Source organism: Lolium rigidum, chromosome 6 (genome assembly GCF_022539505.1).
Source record: "Lolium rigidum isolate FL_2022 chromosome 6, APGP_CSIRO_Lrig_0.1, whole genome shotgun sequence".
NCBI lineage: Eukaryota > Viridiplantae > Streptophyta > Magnoliopsida > Poales > Poaceae > Lolium > Lolium rigidum.
The window spans coordinates 290,620,732-290,640,019 of NC_061513.1; positions in this window are offsets into that span (position 1 = coordinate 290,620,732).

Below are 19,288 nucleotides of genomic sequence, written 5' to 3' on the forward strand. Positions count from 1 at the left end.
TCTCTTCTCCAACTTCGCTCGCGCCTTACCTCAGACGCCTCTATGGTTGGGCGCCCCACCTTCGGTAATTCGGGTTTCGAAAATATTTTGGATCCACAAGCTGCATACTAACTCGGATCGCGATGACTCAAAAAACCAAAGTTGCTTGTTTCGACGAGAGGACAAATTTCGTTTGTATCACTTCTTCATTTGAGGTCATCTTAAAGGATCTCTAGTTGAAGCCTTCATATATCAATCCGCGAGATCATCTCTGACAGCTAGCATAATCGGCTATCAAGCCAGATCATGGCACAACTTGGCACGGTGGACATGGTATCTACTTAATGAGAAATAAAAAACTCGTCGAGTCAATCTTTCCAATTGCATCTAATATGTTTTCATCTGTCACGGTGGAATTATGTTCTTGATTAGCCATCGGCCTAAAACGAGTGTCAACACCATGGAACCTATTGCAACATGAGAAAACACAATAGAGGGAGAGGTTAAGTTGTTAGAAAGTGAAATGGTCTCCATGGACCTATCAACTATCTCTCTCAACTCACTCGGTGTATCACTCATGTCCTCCAAATGGAAGCACTCAATCTCACATATGGGGTGGGAGTCACTCGATTAACTATCACTCTCACTCAAGTGGGCTAAGTGGCTCTCATACTCACATGGGATTGGTACCATTTCATCATTCAAGCATATAGGAGTAGGCTCGGTTTTCTCATCTCCATGCGCCACCATTGGTGAAGGGAAAATCCCATGCTCACCATTCTCAACTCCATTCGCCTCCTTGGTTGAAGGGAAAATCCCATGCTCAACCTTCTCAACTCCATCACCTACCAAATTAGTCTTCGTGGCGGCTATGGCATTCATCTCGTCGAAGTAGAGCTTCTTAGCGCATGGCGTTGTGGCCACGTCATGTGCCGCTTGGCCTTGCACACATCACATAGGAGATTGGGACATTCCCGTGGATGGTGGCCTTGTTGCTTGCACTTGTAGCATCGGAGTCCATAGGCATATGACGATGTAGGGGCCATTGTGGTGGTGGCACAAGAAGTGGAAGTCACCTCATGAGAAAGGTATGCTTGATGTGCACTTCCCACCCTTGGAGTGGTAGACACCCTATGATGGTGTTTGTCACCTTCATGTCGAGGATCTCGTCTTATTGCATCATCACCATGTGTTGAGGGGTGTCATCGACGAGCTTGGGGAGATGTTGGTCGATGGCGATCATGAGGTGACTTGTATCGGCTATGATCATGTGGCGACATATGTCGATGAATTCCATGAGGTGGTGATGGTCGACGACGATCATGAGATGGTGTGTGTCGATGACGATCCTCGACATGCCTAGATGATGGCTCATGTGCCTTGGCACGTTGCTTATTGCGCCTTGTTGAGCTCGAAGAAGAGTGTCGATGACGATCATGTTGGGGACGCTCTTGATGATCCATATGATGAGCTCGATGTAGATGATCATGTGCATAAGCACTCTCGTGGTGGCACCATCTTGAAGGACCTCGATCTTCAAATGTAGCTCCAATGGCCAAGATGGGGTACTTGGAAGCACCGGTGTTGTTCATGGTGGAGTCGAAGTGAGGTTCCACCATGGTGTCAATGTCGTACTCGTGGTGTTGCTCCACCATGTCGTCCATGCTTTGCGAGCCATTGTCGGTGTAGAGCTGCTCGATGTCGATCATGTCCGCGATGCTTGCGAAGCCATAGTCGGTGTTGAGCTCCACATGCTCCTCCACATCCGCGGTGCTTGCGGAGGTATCATCCTCGATGTACTCCATGTAGTCCTCCGCTCGAGATGGTATCGAAACAATGGTTCATGCCAAGAGCAAAGTCAAAATGTATCGGGGTTACTCACACACACACTCAAAGCACACATAAAAGGGTAAGCACTCTATATGTGGTAGGTATGTATGTGGAAAAAAAATGAAAAAGACCAAAGGAAAAGTATATTGTCAAATGTGGGTAAGATCCAAAGTTAAATGTCAAAAGTGGTGATACGAAACACACACATCAAGAACAATGGGTTTAGCGCGACCAAGAAAGTGATCAAGTAAAAAAATGGTCCTAACGAAGACTATTAGCTTGTTGTCACACTAACACAAAAGAGACTGTAACTTGGTTGCAAATGAGTACACAAGATGTCATTTTTCTCTTTTCTCTCTTTGCTTAGAAGTTTTGATTTCTCTTGGTGGCGGTCTGTGGTTGTTGCGCGCGCTCGCGCGAATTCGGTGAAAGGATAGCTTGGGAGGGAGTGCTGGCGGCAGCAGCGAGGTAGTTTAGCGCGGGAGGATCAAGCGGGGCACAACTACGGGCCATGCGGTTTGGAAGCAAGTGACGGTGGGGTGGCCCCGGCGGCGCTTGCAAGCGTGTGGCGTGCGAGGTCAAGGCGGAGCCAGCATCGGGCGATTGGGGCGGTCAACGCGGGGGCGTGCTGCGCGGTTTTGCAGCGTGGCTGCGTGCGTGGTGGTGAACTGGTGATGGCCGCCCGCGCGATGGGAGAAAAGACGCAGCCCGGCGGCGTGCGCGCTCGAGCTGGAGTCAGGGCGCGGGCGGCTGGTGGCTGGGCGGTTCGGCTGCGGAGACGTGCTGAGACCAGTGGTTGCGGGCGAGCGGAGGCCGGTGGTGGAGCTGCGCGCGTTGCGCTGTGTGGTCGGCAGCCAGAGAAACGAACGGAGATGGCGAGCTGCGCCTGCACGGGGAGTGGCCTGTGCTGAGCGTTGACCAGGAAGCGGACACGGGCAGTTCTTGATGCAAAGAACACCAGGAAGAACACAACGGAAACCGGTCTATAAAATCTTCGATTTGGATATATAGAAACGAAATTAGGACACAAAAATTTGGGGAATGATAGATTAATCATAAAGACAACAGATCTGTGGATCAAAAACCATAAAAAAGAAACAAATCCATAGATCAAATTTCGAGCTATTTTTTGGGTATTTTTTAGAAAAATATTTGGAGCAAAATTGGAGAGGTGGGGATCAAATTCGTGGCAACATTTGCTCTGATACCATATGATGCGGGGTAAGCATCGATTGTGTGGCCCGATCTCACGAATTGGCCAAGAACAAGAGGGGGGAGAGGGATGAACACCAAGAACACAAAGAACACGGTAAAGAACACGATAAACACATGCAACACAACCCGATACAATTCCGGTTTACTCTCGATAGCCTGAACCACTATCCCGATAGAATCTCTCGAGGGAAATACACGAGGTTGAATCCCCGAGAGAAAGATCGGTATACAATCGATAGAGTCACACAAGTGAGAGACCAATGTAGAATCAGAAGTATGAAAGACCAATCATATGTGGAGTGCCTTGATACAGTAAATTTGGGTAATCTAAGGAGAGGGTTTCCATAATGCCAAAGGGATGGTGGAGATATAAACCTAGGTTCTCTCAAGTTCAACTCTTCCTCATGAAGGGGAGGTGGGAGCCTATTTATAGGGAGCCACTAAAGAAGGGTAGTTTATTTCAACACCCGGATTTTTAAGTCCAGATGCCTATTATGTCATTCATCGCAATCCCAGGATAATGTTGTTGCGAGGCATAATAGTCGAATATCACAGTCATTATTTATTACAAGCCATAATGTCATACAATCTTGAATCACATGATTCATCTTACACAAATAGTTGATCCTTCAATCAACAACATACACAAGTTCATACATAGCGGAAGCGTAATAGTAACGGGACTCTCTAGTCCACAGGCCAACATTTGACGTCAGAAACCCCTAGTTGTCGTAGGCGTCCCGTCGGTCATCCTCGTGATAGTTCTCGTTCCTCCTCGTACTCTGGCCATTTGAATAGCCAGGGACAAAGCCGTAAGTACTTCAAGTACTTGCAAACTAATACTATTGTAAAATGCCCATTAAAGAAACTAAGCTCTAGTTTAACTTGCATAAGCCAAATTTTAGTTCACAAGCTTGGATCATGTACTAACTAACTTAAGTGGGAACATTAGTGTCATTCCCACATCATTGGTTCAATACCCAAAGAGTCACCAAGTCACCATTCATATTTACTAAAGCTTTCAAAAATCCGACACCGGAAACCGTATGGCCCTTCCAACCGTCCGTAACCGTGGACACGGCTATTCGAATAGATTTACACTCGCAGAGGTTGCACACTTGTGCCACAACATTTGATTTCATCCGTCGAATAACTCCGAGTCACCGTAACACAAGACGCGGACCATCAACCATAACCTTTCACTTACACATCCTAGTATGAGCACCTCTCCCCATGAGCTTGGCCTCCCGATGAAAACCAACTCGTTAACCCGGGAACCGCCTGTGGCTTGGCCGTACAATTTCACCTCAATTCACATCCTTTCTCAACAACGGAGGCGAACCTCAAGATAACCCCTATGATGTGTGTTCGTAGGGAACTCATACTAAAATCTATAAACTTCCAGCTTAAGCCCTACCCATAATCGGGTATTGTGGGGGTACTCAAAAATTGGAAAGGTATCGCATTCAAACCAATATCGAGTTTTTATCAAAAATCACCATCTTCTCTTGTTCACATTCAACTTCAAACTCTTCAAGGGAATGCTTCATCATTCCAAGGTTTCAAAATCAACCATGCACATGCTCCCATCTAATATAGTCAAATTTTAGTATTTTAGCACTAGCACTAATCATGAGGGGTGCTACTTTGCTTTGCTATCTCTACTCATCTAGTAATCTTGTTCTCTATACCAATTTTAGTTCATCCTTGGGAAAACACAACAAGTATAACTTGTATGGTGTACACATAAGATAGGCTTGTATAAAGAAAGGTAAGAATCATGGTGCCTTGCTCAAGGAGAGATTTGCACTTTGCAAGAGTATTATCTTGCCTTGGTAGTTCTCTAGGTTTTCTCCTTCTTCTTCAGTGGTAGAATTCTCCTTCCTCTTGATAATCTCCGGTGCTAGCGTCTAAATTTGGAATACGAAGTATAATCACCAAACAAGCTCAAAGGCTATACTAAACACATCATTACTTCACACAAACTATACTAAGCACACACATAAAATAAGTAGGTGCATTGGTGGGATGACTTGAGGAAAATATTTTCCTCTCATTCATATGTGACAATTAACTTTCATATGATGCTTGAGGATTTGTTTCCTCTCATTGATATCTTCTTAAGATTTAATTTCTCACTCATAATCATGCATAAATTCATATTGACCTAAGTCAAACATTCATCATCATTATTGGAGAAAATGATTTAAATGAGGTAGACCACCTCATACTATTTAAATAACACTACATTTGATTTAAATCTCAAGTAATTCATATAAGAGAGTTGGGACCAGGGGTCCAAACAACGACATGAATTCATTTGAGACAAAGATTTAAATGAAGTAAAAATACTTCATAAGATTTACATAATAGTTTTGGACAATATCACTTACTAAACTAGCCATATTGTCCATTAATTAAACTAGGGCATGATCATGCAAAGTGACCACACCATTTTCTTGCAGAAACAATTAGTGTAAGTGAAATGTGAGCTATAGGAGTTGGAATTAACTTAATATCTATTTTGGTTGATTTTTAATAATTAATTGAATGTGCAAAAGTCTCTGGCTTGATCTTTTTGTCACATTAATTCTACAACAGATCTCAAGGTGAGACCAAGTGGAAAATTGTAGAACTTTTCCTTAGCTTTCTAACAATATAAAGTTTGTTAAATTTGGCCAAGCCAAACAGATTCTATTGATTTTCAAAGTTGGAACCAGTATTGAAATTAAATGGATTTGGATAATTCGAATTTGAATTATCGGAGCTACGCGGGAAAGCTAATCGGGCCCAAACGTTTAAAAACGGCCCAAGGCCCGCCCACCACGCATCCGTGCACGCGCGGGCCGCCCGACATTGGGCTCCACTCGTCGGCGACTCTTAAAAGCCGAAACGGTATGGACTAGCGTGGGCGTTGGATTAGAACGTGATTTAACGCGCTCGGTGCGTCGTCGTCGACGGCGAGAGAGAAGCTCGCCGGCGCGGCGCAGTAGGGGCTCGGAGGGCTTACGCGTGGCTCCAGCTAGGGTTGGCAGGTGTGCTTGACGGGGTTGTAGACGACGCGCGAGGCTCCCGGTAGCAGCTGGCGTCGTCGGGGCGGCCCCTTCTCCGGCGATTGCCGCAGGCTTCCGCGGCGGTGAGGCGTCGATTGGGCGACGGCAGTGGCTAATCGAGCATGGCGAGGTGCTGGGGAGGTCGAGGAAGAAGAGGGGAGGGTGGTGATGTGAAGAGATGGTCGAGGCGAGGCCTCCTTTTATAGGCGCGATGGTGGCCGGGGTGCTGCGGCGAGGTCGACCGTGGCGCGGCTTCTCCGGGGGTCTAGGGAGCTAGGCAACGACGCGGTCGTGTTCACGCGCGTCACCGCGGTCCTTGGAGCGTCAACGGCGTGGTTAATGGCGGCGTACGGTGGTCGGGCGGGCGAGTGTACCGTCGCGGCCGTGGCGGGAGCGTTCGTCCTCTCCGGCGGCCGTGGTCGCCAAGGCATGGCGTCGCCGTGTCCCGGCGAGCTCCGCGTGGCGAGAAGAGTACCACGGCGCGCGGGCTTGGTCGGGGTACGGCGGTGTACGGCGAACGCCGCGTGGCCGTGCCGCGCGTGTCCGTGCACGACGACGCCACCATGCCGCCGCGGCGCGCCGTGGACGTCGTGGGCGCGCGTCGTCCGGGCGTGTCGTCGTCCTCGCGACCCGGGGCTTGTACCGGCGATCTTCTCGGGATCCTTGGCGAGCTCCTGGACATGGTGGTGAGGCCGATCGTGGAGGGAAAGAGAGGGGGAGGTGTCGAGGTGCGACGTGGCCGGCATGGCCATGTCCACGCCATGGCTGCCCTCTCCTGGCGGTTTCTTGGCATGGGCTTGGTGTAGGGGTGTCCTCTGGTCATGGCTAGGGCAAGTAGTGGTCAAGGAGTGGTCTGGTTTGGTCAATTTCGAATTTGTGGTGATCTTGTTCTTGATAAAAAGTCTCCACTTTGCTGGCTCACATTTCTTGATCCAAAAAGAATTTGGTATGGTGCCCTTGACAAAAGTTGTTCATCTTGTTGTGTACTTGGATGACATGCAAAAATTTGAATTTGTTTAGTTTAGAAATTTTGAAGTAGAGAGGCTCAAAGTGGTGACCAGAATATAAAAGTCAGAAATGACCATTATCATATGTGATCCTATTTTCACATTTGAATTTGGTTTAAAAGTTATATCCTTGATTCTCCAAGTTGTAATTACTCATTAATATCATATTACAATTATTGGTGAGGATCAAATGGGTCTAGGGTCAAATTTAAAAAAATGACATAGACCATATGTTAGGGTTTTTAGGGTTTTAATAATATTTTATTTCTTTCTCTTTTTGATGGATTTGATTTATGATGATCACTTGATCACTTTAGGGTTTTGGAGTTCATCACATACACTAAGTAACAAACATCATGGCATAACACTCAAAATGCACAAGTCCTATGTAGGGTACTATATGCAAAGTAAAAGTTTTTGTTGGTTCTGAAAAATGAATAATTGGAATTGTTCTTCTTCCTTTATTTGAAATTTGAGATGTTACAAACCCTTCCCCCTTACAAAAGATCTCGTCCCGAGATCTTAAAGAAATTAGGTACTAAATAGATCTGGGTACTCCTTCTTCATATCTTCCTCGCGCTCCCAGGTGGCTTCATCTTCAGTATGATTGCTCCACTGTATCTTCAGAAACTTGATGCTTCGGGTGCGGGTGGTTCTGTATGCTTCTTCCAAGATGCGAATCGGCACTTCGCGGTATGTAAGGTCTTGGTTGATATCCACCGAACGGTGATCGATGTTCTTGAACACTTCCGTCTTCTCGGGGACTTCTAGGCACTTCCGAAGGAGTGAGATGTGAAATACGTCCAAGCACAATCATGATGTTTACCTGAAACTAGCAAATAACTTTAGTATAACAATTAACAAATTAGCAACTAAGAACAAATACAAAAAGCACTTAGCTCACCGGCAACGACGCTATAAAATAGCTTGATGGCTGCGAGTGCATATGTATATTGTAGCTAGTTTCAAAAGTAAGAGTATTGAACCATGGAGAGCTATTTTGTTAAGGTCTTTATGCCCCTCATCACTATCTATCAAATGATACTTATAAGCCACCCTTTATTCCAAGCAAGAGTGTTTAAAGAAAGTTTGTTTGATGTGTAAAGTAATGACTGAAAACTAAAGTAAACAGATAAGACAATCATGATGTAAATAGTAATGAATCTTTAGTAAGGCAAAATCTTCTCGGGGAATGTAGGATCCACCTCTAGCATTGGTATTACATATGATTAGGATAAATCTGCGCCTTATTCATAACATGTGTGGGGAGAGTTCCATAAAAAGATGATCATAGAAGTCCATCTGATAATCCATCTTGAATGACCATTGCAATGATCGTAAACAAGCCACTCTGATCCCTCGTAATTTGATGAGCCGGATGCGGTGACACATGGTATGGGCCCACGGTACGGGCGGGCCCTACCAATACCGGTGGTTATTAAACCTACTGGAGTTGATGCTGGTATTTTCCTTTCACCCATGTGCGTGGAAAATCATTTAAATGAATTTATGACTTAAGAATTTCATATTTATGTCCAATATGACAACTCCAAATGATATATTCATCAACACTTTCATAACAAGGTTAAAAGATGCACAAAGAGTCGTAAAATACTAAAAACCTATCACTACTAATGCAAAAACATAAGGTAAACATGCTTCTAAAATGCAGTCATAAATAGCAAAAATAAACATTTGCATTAGTTGTCGTATATGTGTTTTTATATAAAGGAGTATGATGTATGTAGATGTGTGCGGTATTGGACGGTGTAGCTGAATGAGATAAACGATATCTGTAAGCAACATAAATAGCAACCAACACCCTTTGGTATACTCACAAAAGGGATAATGGAGGCCAACTACTTGGGGCCAAGTGGTGGAAATGGCATGCATGACAATACCCTTTTCAACGTCCTTTGCACTTCATGTCTTAGGACATATTGCCCATATAAATTTTACAATTAAAGCACACCAATTGTGTGTCACTTAGTATCCATAACATGATCATCAACATTGTCACAAACACAGAGGTCAAGCGAACCCATGAACCTAGGTCCATTGTTAACATAATATTAAACCTTTAGTGTTGTCCTCTTACATTTTAGAGGACTGGGACATCGTTACATTTATTATTTTATTCTATTTTACTTTCAAGAAATAAATCAACTGCATTTTTAGTGCATAAATAACTAGAATTATGACACTCTAGTTGGAGAGGATAAATAGATTTACCTTCTTACTTCTACTAATTGATACCCATTACTTCCACATTGAGAGGTGCTACATCAATCCTTGGACTTGGGGGTTATCAGAGTGTCAAAATCCATGAGGAGGTGAGGAAATAGGTCACTAGCCTGATAAAAGAAAAACAATAAAGTTTGCAAAGTTTTTGGTATTTTTGGGTATATAGGTACCTGAAAAGTAAAACTCTAAAAAATTAAAATGCAAGTAATTAATAAAGTAACAAGATATTTTTAGAGAAAGTACAATCCTCTATGTAGCGAGAGGACAACCTTCGTGTGCACTGTGATTCAAACGTTGAGGATTACTAAGCACATGATTTCTAGATGAACACGGTGAATATTTTGTCAGGTTTTATTCCTATAAGGATGGAGCCTAAGACATGTGAAGCCATGTACATTAGGAATTACACTCCTAGTGATTGATCTCAAGTCCATGTTCGTGACAAAACAAGGTATTTATTAAGACAAAAGTCCAACCACCACGTAAAGTTTTAGGGTCCACGATAAATGGCCCCTATTGCGAGTATGGGACTTTGAACATGATTTCTGTCACTTCATGTTCCTCCTCTTTTCCCTAATCTAAGGTGAAGTTCCGTGAGTCCATAAAGGTGAAGCAATGTACATTCAATGTTCGCACATTACCATCATAGAACCACATCAAAGTACAAAACTTAATCAAATACCCAACACATATTATAAAAAAAGCAATGGCTAAGTCATCCTATGCCCTTACAAACATGGGGAACTATCCATAACTCATAAACATGGATATGATCAATGGCATAATGAATACACCACAATCTAAGAATATAACTCCACCACCATATACTATAAATTTTCCAAGTAAAAAATTATACGCAAGATACTACAAAGACGATATAGGGTTATGATCTACCCAAACTACGAGGGGGGGGGGGTACCATTGGTTTCGGATAAGGTGATGGTGTTGATGGTGATTTTCGTGAAGATGTTTATTGAGAGACTCCCTCATGTCCCAAGGCGAAGTGTGACGGTGTCTTCAATTTCCCCTCGGTGGCAGCCACTGAGCAAGAGGATCTGCCTTCTCTCTAGAAGAAGAGGCATTTCGCCTCTACCACTGCCTCTGAGAAATCCCTAAAAAATATGGCGTAACTTTTCTTTGTGAAGGAGTACCTCGTAAAAAGGAGGGGACAAAGAGGTGCTCGAGGCGTCAATTGGACCCCATGGCGGGACTAGGGCTGTGAGAAATGTAATCAGCCCAATCTTGGGCCACGTGGATCCACTCTAGTGCCTTCAAAGGGAGTGCTCTTATTTCTTATGAAAAACTGGCTCTACATTTTTCCTGTAATTAATTGAGCTCCGTAAAGTTCATGAAATAGAAAAAATGAAATTTTTTTTAGGTTTTCTACCTCCTAGGAAAAAATGAAAACAATGGGACTTCGGAATAGAGTCCCGCAAATCTTCTAAATTTTGGTAAATAACTCCATAATCATGCAAATGCCACATTAAAACATGTGTGATGTGACATAATATTGGTGATAAAAATGAACGTATCACCCTTGGACAAGGAACCAAATCTGGTAATAGGTCGATGTGGGCCCATTGAACCTTACACGTGTGGTTAGTACGCTCAGTCAAGGATTAGATAACAAGAGCTCGAGTAAACAAGTGGGCACGTGTAACAACTTCTGAAACAAGTTGGCCGCTGATGCCGCTTGTTATGTTATTATTACCAAAGCAGTTTTTAATTGTTAAAATGAAAGTACACCATGCTCATCTCCAATAACTTATATCAATCAAGTAGAACATGTGACAACTTCCCAACATCATCCGATAAAGATATCAAGATTCGATCAACAACAAGACTAAGAATGCACTACGACTCGCAAGGCCAACATGGTAAACAAGCAAGAAAGGTATAATATGATAGGGATGTGGAGGTTGTATCGGTTGCTTTGGCTTAACGCGTGGATAGGACTCGACTAAAGCATCACAACACAAGGCTAGAACCATATAAGGAGGCAAAAGCTGCAAAAACGATAGGTTTGAGCCCATGGAACAATAGAGTAGATAGACCCGATTCGTCCCTTTTTTCGTGGGGGAGTCTTACATAGTGGCTCCGAAAATCTTCATGTCACCGCCTGTTCTGTACGAGGATGAGAGGCAGCACGGCTGCCCAGAACTTCCGGGCCCATATATTCCGGGTCACTTAGGGCATGTACAATGGTGATATTTTAGCAGTGACACGTAGGATAAACGCTGAGGTGGAGGAAAGAGAAAGATAAAAAAAGACTTTGCCTTCTCTTAGCTAAGAGTGATCTCTTAGCACAATCTCTCTCACCACAAATTTAGGATGTCTCGTTACTAAAGATAAGACAAAAAAAACCCATTGTACATCATGTTTTATTGTTATATCTAGATTACATGGCAGGATTAAGATAAGACAGTCTTATGAACCATTGCACATGCCCTTATGTGCTTACTTTCATGTTGCGCCAAATTCTCATACTTTTTATGACATGTAACTTTTTTTTTGTAAGGACATATAACCCGTACTTTGGTTGATCAAATTTTTATTTAAAGTTTTATCTGCTAAATACTTGGTGGCCATATTTTTTTTTGGAGGAATATGAGTACTAGCAATACCTCGTTGTCATGTTTGTTTGGGTGTGCGTTGAAACGAATTTTGACCCATGTTCCCGTCGCAGGTGGGCTCCGGCTGATAAAAAAAAGGAAAGCCTGCGACATGTCTCCGCTGGGTGTGTGTCACCCAACTGCGTGAGGTGGGCCAAGAGAAGCCGGAACAGCCTACGACGTCAGGTGTGGTGTGCGTGGCTGCAGCCTACAATATTCCCCGCACATGCGGCCTCGCGTCCCGTGCAAATATTCTGCCCAACTTGGAGGAGCTGTGTTGCGTCTTGCGTGCCTGGGGACCCGATAAAGGCGCACCCGCATCTTTTTGCTACTACTAGCAGATCCTGGAAGACAGGTTTCGGTTCAAAATGACGTGACGAGAAACACCACGTTACAACACCACAACTCTTTGTGCTCCTAAAGGGACCTAAACTGAAGGGAGGAGAGATTTGTCATTTTCTATATATCATAGGGTCACCCAAAGACTTGTACTATCAAGCATCAGGAGGCATGTTTTACATAGTCTACAACCAATATCAGCTGGCCCCAGCCAGAAATGATCGAATCCAGATTCTTAGACAATCTTAGCTAACTAAGAGCATCTTCACCCGTGCCTCCTAAATAGGCGCCGACAGGTGCGATGGTATAGTCCTATCGTGGACATCGGCACACCATCCTCTGTTTAGGGAACGGGTTCCCACACTGGCGTCCCTAATACGGCAGCCCCGATAGATTATTTTATCTAAAGTATATAGTATCATTTTAGTTAAATCTTATATGTTACAAGTTTGCTACACTTCTAACCTGCTAACCTGCTGGCTGCCTGACGGAGCGTTGGACGGCCCCGCCTTGTCGTACGCTACACGCCGCATCATCCTCTGGAGCCCCTTGGAGTGAGGACGTCGTTCCACCTTGTCCTCGAGTAGCCGTTGCCTCTGCTCGGTGGAGAAGCGGCGACCCGCCTCGATGGAGAAGTCGACGGCGCGACGCCACCACTCCTCGTTGTCCTCCTCGCGGGCAGGAGTCGTCCTCCACCTTCTTGAGCGACTCGAAGGACTCGAGGATCGCCTTGTGTTGCGCCACCTGCGCCTCTGCGTCTGGTCGTCGTCAAACCAGTCGAGGGCCTCGTCGTCCTCCAATTCAGCCTCTGCCACTACCGCCTCCTAGGCCACCAAATCCGCGGCCGCCGCCTCCTGCCGCAGCTGCTGCTCCAGCTCCTCCTGCTGCCGCCGGTGCTCCACCTCCTGCCTCCGCTGCTACACCTCCTGCCTCCGCACCCGCTCCTACAGCTCCTCCACACGCCGCCGCTCATGCAGTTCATCCTGACGCCGACGCTCCTCCTGCACCTCCCGACGCCACGCGTTGGCATAGTCCTATCGGGGACATCGGCACGCCATCCTCTGTTTGGGGAACGGGTTCCTACACTGACGTCCTTAATACGGCGGACCCGATAGATTTTTTTTTATCTAAAGTAAATATTTTTATTTTAGTTAAATCTTATATATTACAACTTTGCTACACGTCTAGCGTACTGGCCGCCCAACGGTGCGTTGGACGGCCCCACCCCATCGTACCTTGCTTCTCGTACGCCGCGCGTCGCTTCTTCCTCGGGAGCCCCATGGAGTGAGCACGACGTTCCGCCTCGTCCTCGAGTAGCCGTTGCCTCTGCTCGGTGGAGAAGCGGCGACCCGCCTCGTTGGAGAGGTCGCTGTCGTCGGACCAGTCGAGGGCCTCGTCGTCCTCCGCTTTCGCCACCGAGGACGCTAAATCTACGGCCGCTGCCTCCTGCCACAGCTACTGCTCCAGCTCCTCCCGCCGTCGCTGGTGCTACACCTCATGCCTCCGCAGCCGCTGCTGCAGCTCCTACCTCCGCACCTGCAGCTCCTCCACATGACGACGCTCCTCCTATGTCTCCCGACGCCACGCGTTCGCATTTTGCCACTTTCGCCTCTCCGCCTCATGCTGTTGCCGCTCGTCCGTGACAAAAGCATCTATGGTCGCTCTTACCGCCGCCGCTTCCCACTGCTTGTTGTCTGCGAGCTCCGGGTCCTCCTCGACAGCGTCGAGATCGGGGGTGCCGGCAGGTGGAGGCGTAGGTGGAGACAGGGGTGGAGGCAGCTGGTTGCCGCCGGAGCGACTCAATATTGAGTATGTGGTAGGTAGACGACGGGCATCTTTTTGTTGCGACGATGGCGGCTATGGTGTCCGTTGAGCGGAGGTGACGTTTATAGGCTGTGCCGACGCAAGAAATGGTGGGAAGAACGCGTGGAAAGTGGAGAGAATGTGCGGGAAGCGGCGAGTACGGCCGGGAAGCGGTTTCCTACGTGCCGGGTCCTACGTGGCATGAGGCGCCGGCGCGCCTGTTTCGCGCCCTCCAGCTCTTTGTTGGGCGCGCCGGCGTGGGCCCAGAAACATCGCTGACCCCTAAATCGCTATCAGGAGTGCTATCGGGCTGCCGATGGAGATGCTCTAACGAGCCAAACTGCTGCGCGCTCTACTAGCTGGCTGAAAACTGCAGCCAGCGACAATGAGCCGGCAACTCCATGTCTTTGAGAATTTATGTGGAGTTGTTCAGTTCGTTTGTCATCCTAGTACTGTCAGGCTCGAAAATGATTGGTGTATTGCAAGGATCCAGTGTTAACTGAATGTCAAGCTTGGGCTCGAAAATGATTGATGTACTCCAATGATCCAGCGCCAACTGAACGGCAAACCTGGCCTTGTGGAAGCAGCCGTGCGCACTACCTGGCGGACGGCCGCACGTTGCACTCAAAGGCAGCAGCAGCGAGCCGCAACCTCAAGAGCTCCTTCCCGGCCCTGCAGCCCTGCTCTACTCAAGAGCGGCTGACGATCGAACGGCCAGCCGTGTCAGGCTGTCTCTACACTCGACAAGATAGCTTCGCAATGGAAAGCATGTCTCAGTGCTGCTCTGGTCACCTGCAGGCAGTACGCGGCGCGCACCAGCGGGGCGGCGCTGACGAGCGCATCGTCGCCGCGGAATTTTGTACGGCGTCGTGTCGAAGAGCATGGTCACGCACGACCGGCACCGCGGGGACGGGACGCCGGACAAGAACGCGGTGGTCGGCCGGCCTGTTGCACACGAAGAACGCGTCGGCGGCCCTGTGCGTGCGACGACGCCCCGCTGCCCAGCATGACGCGGCACACGTACGTTACTGGACACGCCGCGGCGCACACTAGCGCTGATCTCGTCGAATGCCAGCATCCTTTTCTTCGCGAACAGCTTGCCGCCTGATATGCCTTAAGCTTGCGCTAGCGTCTATAGTCATCGCTTGGTGATCCGCATATATATTATAATTTCTATTACGTTTAGAATAATTATTAATCAACTGACCCAAGAGTGTGCTTGGACTAGGACAGCGCAGGCTCGGTGTGACTGCGAGACGGATGAAGACATCGAGCCTATTTGATGGGCCTGCTGAGGTGCGTCGACTTGGTTACCAAGACTGAGATAACTGAATTCTACCCGTTGTCTGCTGAAGCCAGCGACAACGAGCCGGCAACTCCATGTCTTTGAAAATATGACGGGCTCTGCGGCGAGAATTTATGTGGAGTTGTTCACTTCGTTTATCATCCTAGTACCGTCAGACCCGAAAATGATTGGTGTGTATTGCAAGGATTCAGTGTTAACTGAATGGCAAACTTGGACTCGAAAATGGTTGATATACTGCAATGATCCAGCGCTAACTGAAGGACAAACCTCAGGTCCCATGCTTGAGCATGTTCAGCGTTAAGGCGATTGTCCAGATCCTAGTTTAGAAGCAAACAGAATGCCACCATGGTTGTTTCGAACGACCGTACTACCAACAGCAGCAGCTAGAAACTGTATCGACAGCACAGCAGTTCTTGGTGCCCTGAGCAGTCCACGGACAAGCGCGTCGCCGCTGGAATTTGTACGGCTTGCGTGGAAGAGCACGATCACGGCTGGGCGTGGTCGAGCCCGGCACAGCGGGGACGGGACGCTGGACCAAAACGGTGGCCGGCCGGGTTGCACACAAAGAACGCGTCGGCGCCCGGCGGCGGCCGCGAAGCAGCGCGCGACCCTGTGAGACGCGGAGAGCACACGGTGACGTCCGACGACGCGGGAAGCTGGGAGTTGCGGCGGCCGGCGGGCGGGCGTCCGCGCCGTCCGTGGGCATGAAACGACGGCTCGCCACAACTTTCTCTCACGGACGGCCGCACGGCGCACTCAAAGGCGGCAGCAGCGAGCCGCAACCTCAAGAGCTCCTTCCCGGCCCTGCTCTACTCAAGAGCGGCTGACGACCGAGCGCCCAGCCGTGTCAGGCTGTCTCTACGCTCGACACGATAGCTTCGCAACGGAAAGCATGTCTGAGTGGTTCTCTGGTCACCTGCAGGCAGTAGCGGCGGGGCGGCGCTGACGAGCGCATCGTCGCCACGGAATTTTGTACGGCGTCGTGTCGAAGAGCATGGTCACGGCCGGCACCACGGGGTCGGGACGCCGGACAAGAACGCGGTGGCCGGCCGGCCTGTTGCACACGAAGAACGCGTCGGCGGCGGCCCTGTGAATGCGAGTATGCGACGACGCCGCTGCCCAGCATGACGCGGTACACGTACGTTACTGGACACGCCGCGGCGCTGATCTCGTCGAATGCCAGCATCCTTTAATTACTTCGCGAACACCTTGCACTAGGGAGATGCATGGTGCTTCAGATACTATTCCTGCTAGAGGGTGATGTTCTGAACATTGGCTGAAATACTCGGAAGTGTAGCTATTGGCATGCACAAGCACTGCATCCATTCAGTAATAAACAGCAGCAGCTAGATCATGCAAAAAAATGAGTGTTCTCTACGGAAATATTTCCTGGTCTGAAACTCTGAATACAGAAAAGGAGTTCTAAACTTCAGTCAGTGACGAGTGCCCATAGCAAAAATTCCAATTATTACATCGGAACGATCGTGCGAAATCACCGTATGGGTAGTTAGCAAAAACGCAAGCTCGGGACACCTCCTTGCATGTTGACATTTTCAGACAGTTTACCTTTGGTACTGCTTATCGGCTTGAACATGAAGAACTGGCAGGAGTGTTAGAGGAGACATGTCTCATGTCTGGAAGCAGGGAATGCCCCCGTGCCAAATAAAATCCGTGATTTCGGCTGGAGAAGAGCCCAAGACTGCCTGGCAGCAAGAAGGAAATTAAACAAAATGAGAAGGAACCTGGAGTTGGATGACAAGTAGTAGTATCAAGCAACAGGAGACATGTTTTATACATAATCTTTCTTAGCTAACTCACACGAGCACTGCTGCACGCTGCACTAACTGACTGAAAATAATTGGTGTATTGCAAGGATCCAGTACTGCTAACTGAATGTCAAGCTTGGACTCGAAAATGATTGATGTACTGCAATGATCCAGCGCTAACTGAAGGGCAAACCTCAGGTCCCATGGTTCAGCATGTTCAGCGTTAACGCGATTGTCCAGATGCTAGTTTAGCAGCAGACAGAATATCACCATGGTTGTTTCGAACCACCGTACTACCAACAGCAGCTAGAAACTGTATCGACGGCACTTCTCGGTGCCCTGAGCAAAGGCTGCATGCATCTACCACGAGTCACAGTGGTGCTATACGGTCACCTGCAGGCAGGCACCAGGCAGCATGCGCCGGAGCCAGGCGCGCACCGGCGGGGCGGCGCTGAAGAGCGCGTCGTCGCTGCTGTCGCGTCGAAGAGCACGATCACGTACGGCTGGGCCGTGCCACGCTCGGCACAGCGGGAACGGGACACCGGGCAAGAACGCGCTGGCCGGCCGGCCTGTTGCACACCTAGAACGCGTCGGCCGCCGCCGAGAAGCAGCGCGCGACCCTGTGGTACGAGGATAGCACGGTGACGTCCGACGGGACGAAGAGCGTCCGCATCCGCCGCGGCGCGGTGGGCGGAAAGGCCGTGCTGGAGAGCAGCGTGCGCGGCGACTTGGGGAGCGCGTCAGGGCGTGCCGCCCGATGGCCTGCATCGTGCTTATCTGCTCCGTGCCTGTCGTTGAGGCGGGCGTCCGCGCCGTCCGTGGGCATGAAACACGGCTCGCCACTGACCTGGCCCTCCCTGACGGCCGGCCGGACGGCGCACTCACAGGCGCCCGCGGCGAGCCGCAACCGCTGGGCACCATCGCTTTCACTGAATGTGGCGGTTGTTGTCACCTTCCACGGCACCACGCCCTGTTTCTTCTTCTTGCTAGGCGTGTAGTGCAGATGGATGAGTGTACGCCATATATATCCTCTGGTTCGTGATCATCATACATGGAGCATTACGGCTCCTGTTCCTAGGACAATCGCCACGAATCTCTGAACATTACGATTCTGCACTCTGCAGCTAGACCAAGTGGACTTGTTCACTTTGTTTATCTCACGATAGTACTGCATGCCAGACTCGGAAATGATTGGTGTATTGCAATAATCCAACCAATGGCAAAAACCTCAGGGAGCCTGCTTCAGCAAGTTCAGCGGTAAAGCAGTAGTCCAGCATCATATTAGCAGCAAACAGAATGTCACCATTGTTGTTTCCAACGACCATACCACAAGTAGCCAGCCAGGCTTGTATGACTGTATCGACAGCAATGGTTGGTGCATCCACGTTAATTTCAACCCAGTTTTTCTCCCAATATTTCCTCATTTCCCATCTCAATGCCCCTGGCTTTAAATTTTTCCAAACAAAACACTTTGCTCTTATTTAGAAAATTAGAATCTCCATTTGGTTTTTCCTATATTTCTTTAATCCTCAAACCTTGGCAAAGTTGGGAATGTTGGAATGTGACTTTCATATGCATTTTGAGACTATGAAATGAGGCGATCCACTCAATATTTTCCATCACCAAAAACATTTCAAAATGATTTTCTTTTTTCCATTTAAAGAAAACCCTAAATCCTAGTTTTACAAAGGAACCTTACTTTCTATGCCTAAAAAAATTCATCAAAAATCAGGGACTGATCCCTATGACCCCTAGACACCAAATATCCCAAAAATATCCTAAGATCACTTTGGACCAACTCCAACTTTTTAAAGCATTATGTTTCTGCCTTTTTTCAAAATGGTTCACAAGTATTTTATTTTCTAGATCCAATGCCCAAAGTAGATGCCCATGCAGTAGGCCAATATCACACTGAAACCTTGATCAAGATCATGTCAAAAACCTCACCAAAAGCCTCTAGCCATTTTCATGCAGATTTGAACTTTGAAAATATTTCGACTACAAAACATTTCTCGTAGATGGCCAAGTAGGATTTGTCGATGCACCTTCGGATGGTCAATAACATACTGAAAGCCAAGCTTCAATATCATCCATATAGATTGCCAAAATGACTTATGAATTTCGTGCCATTTCT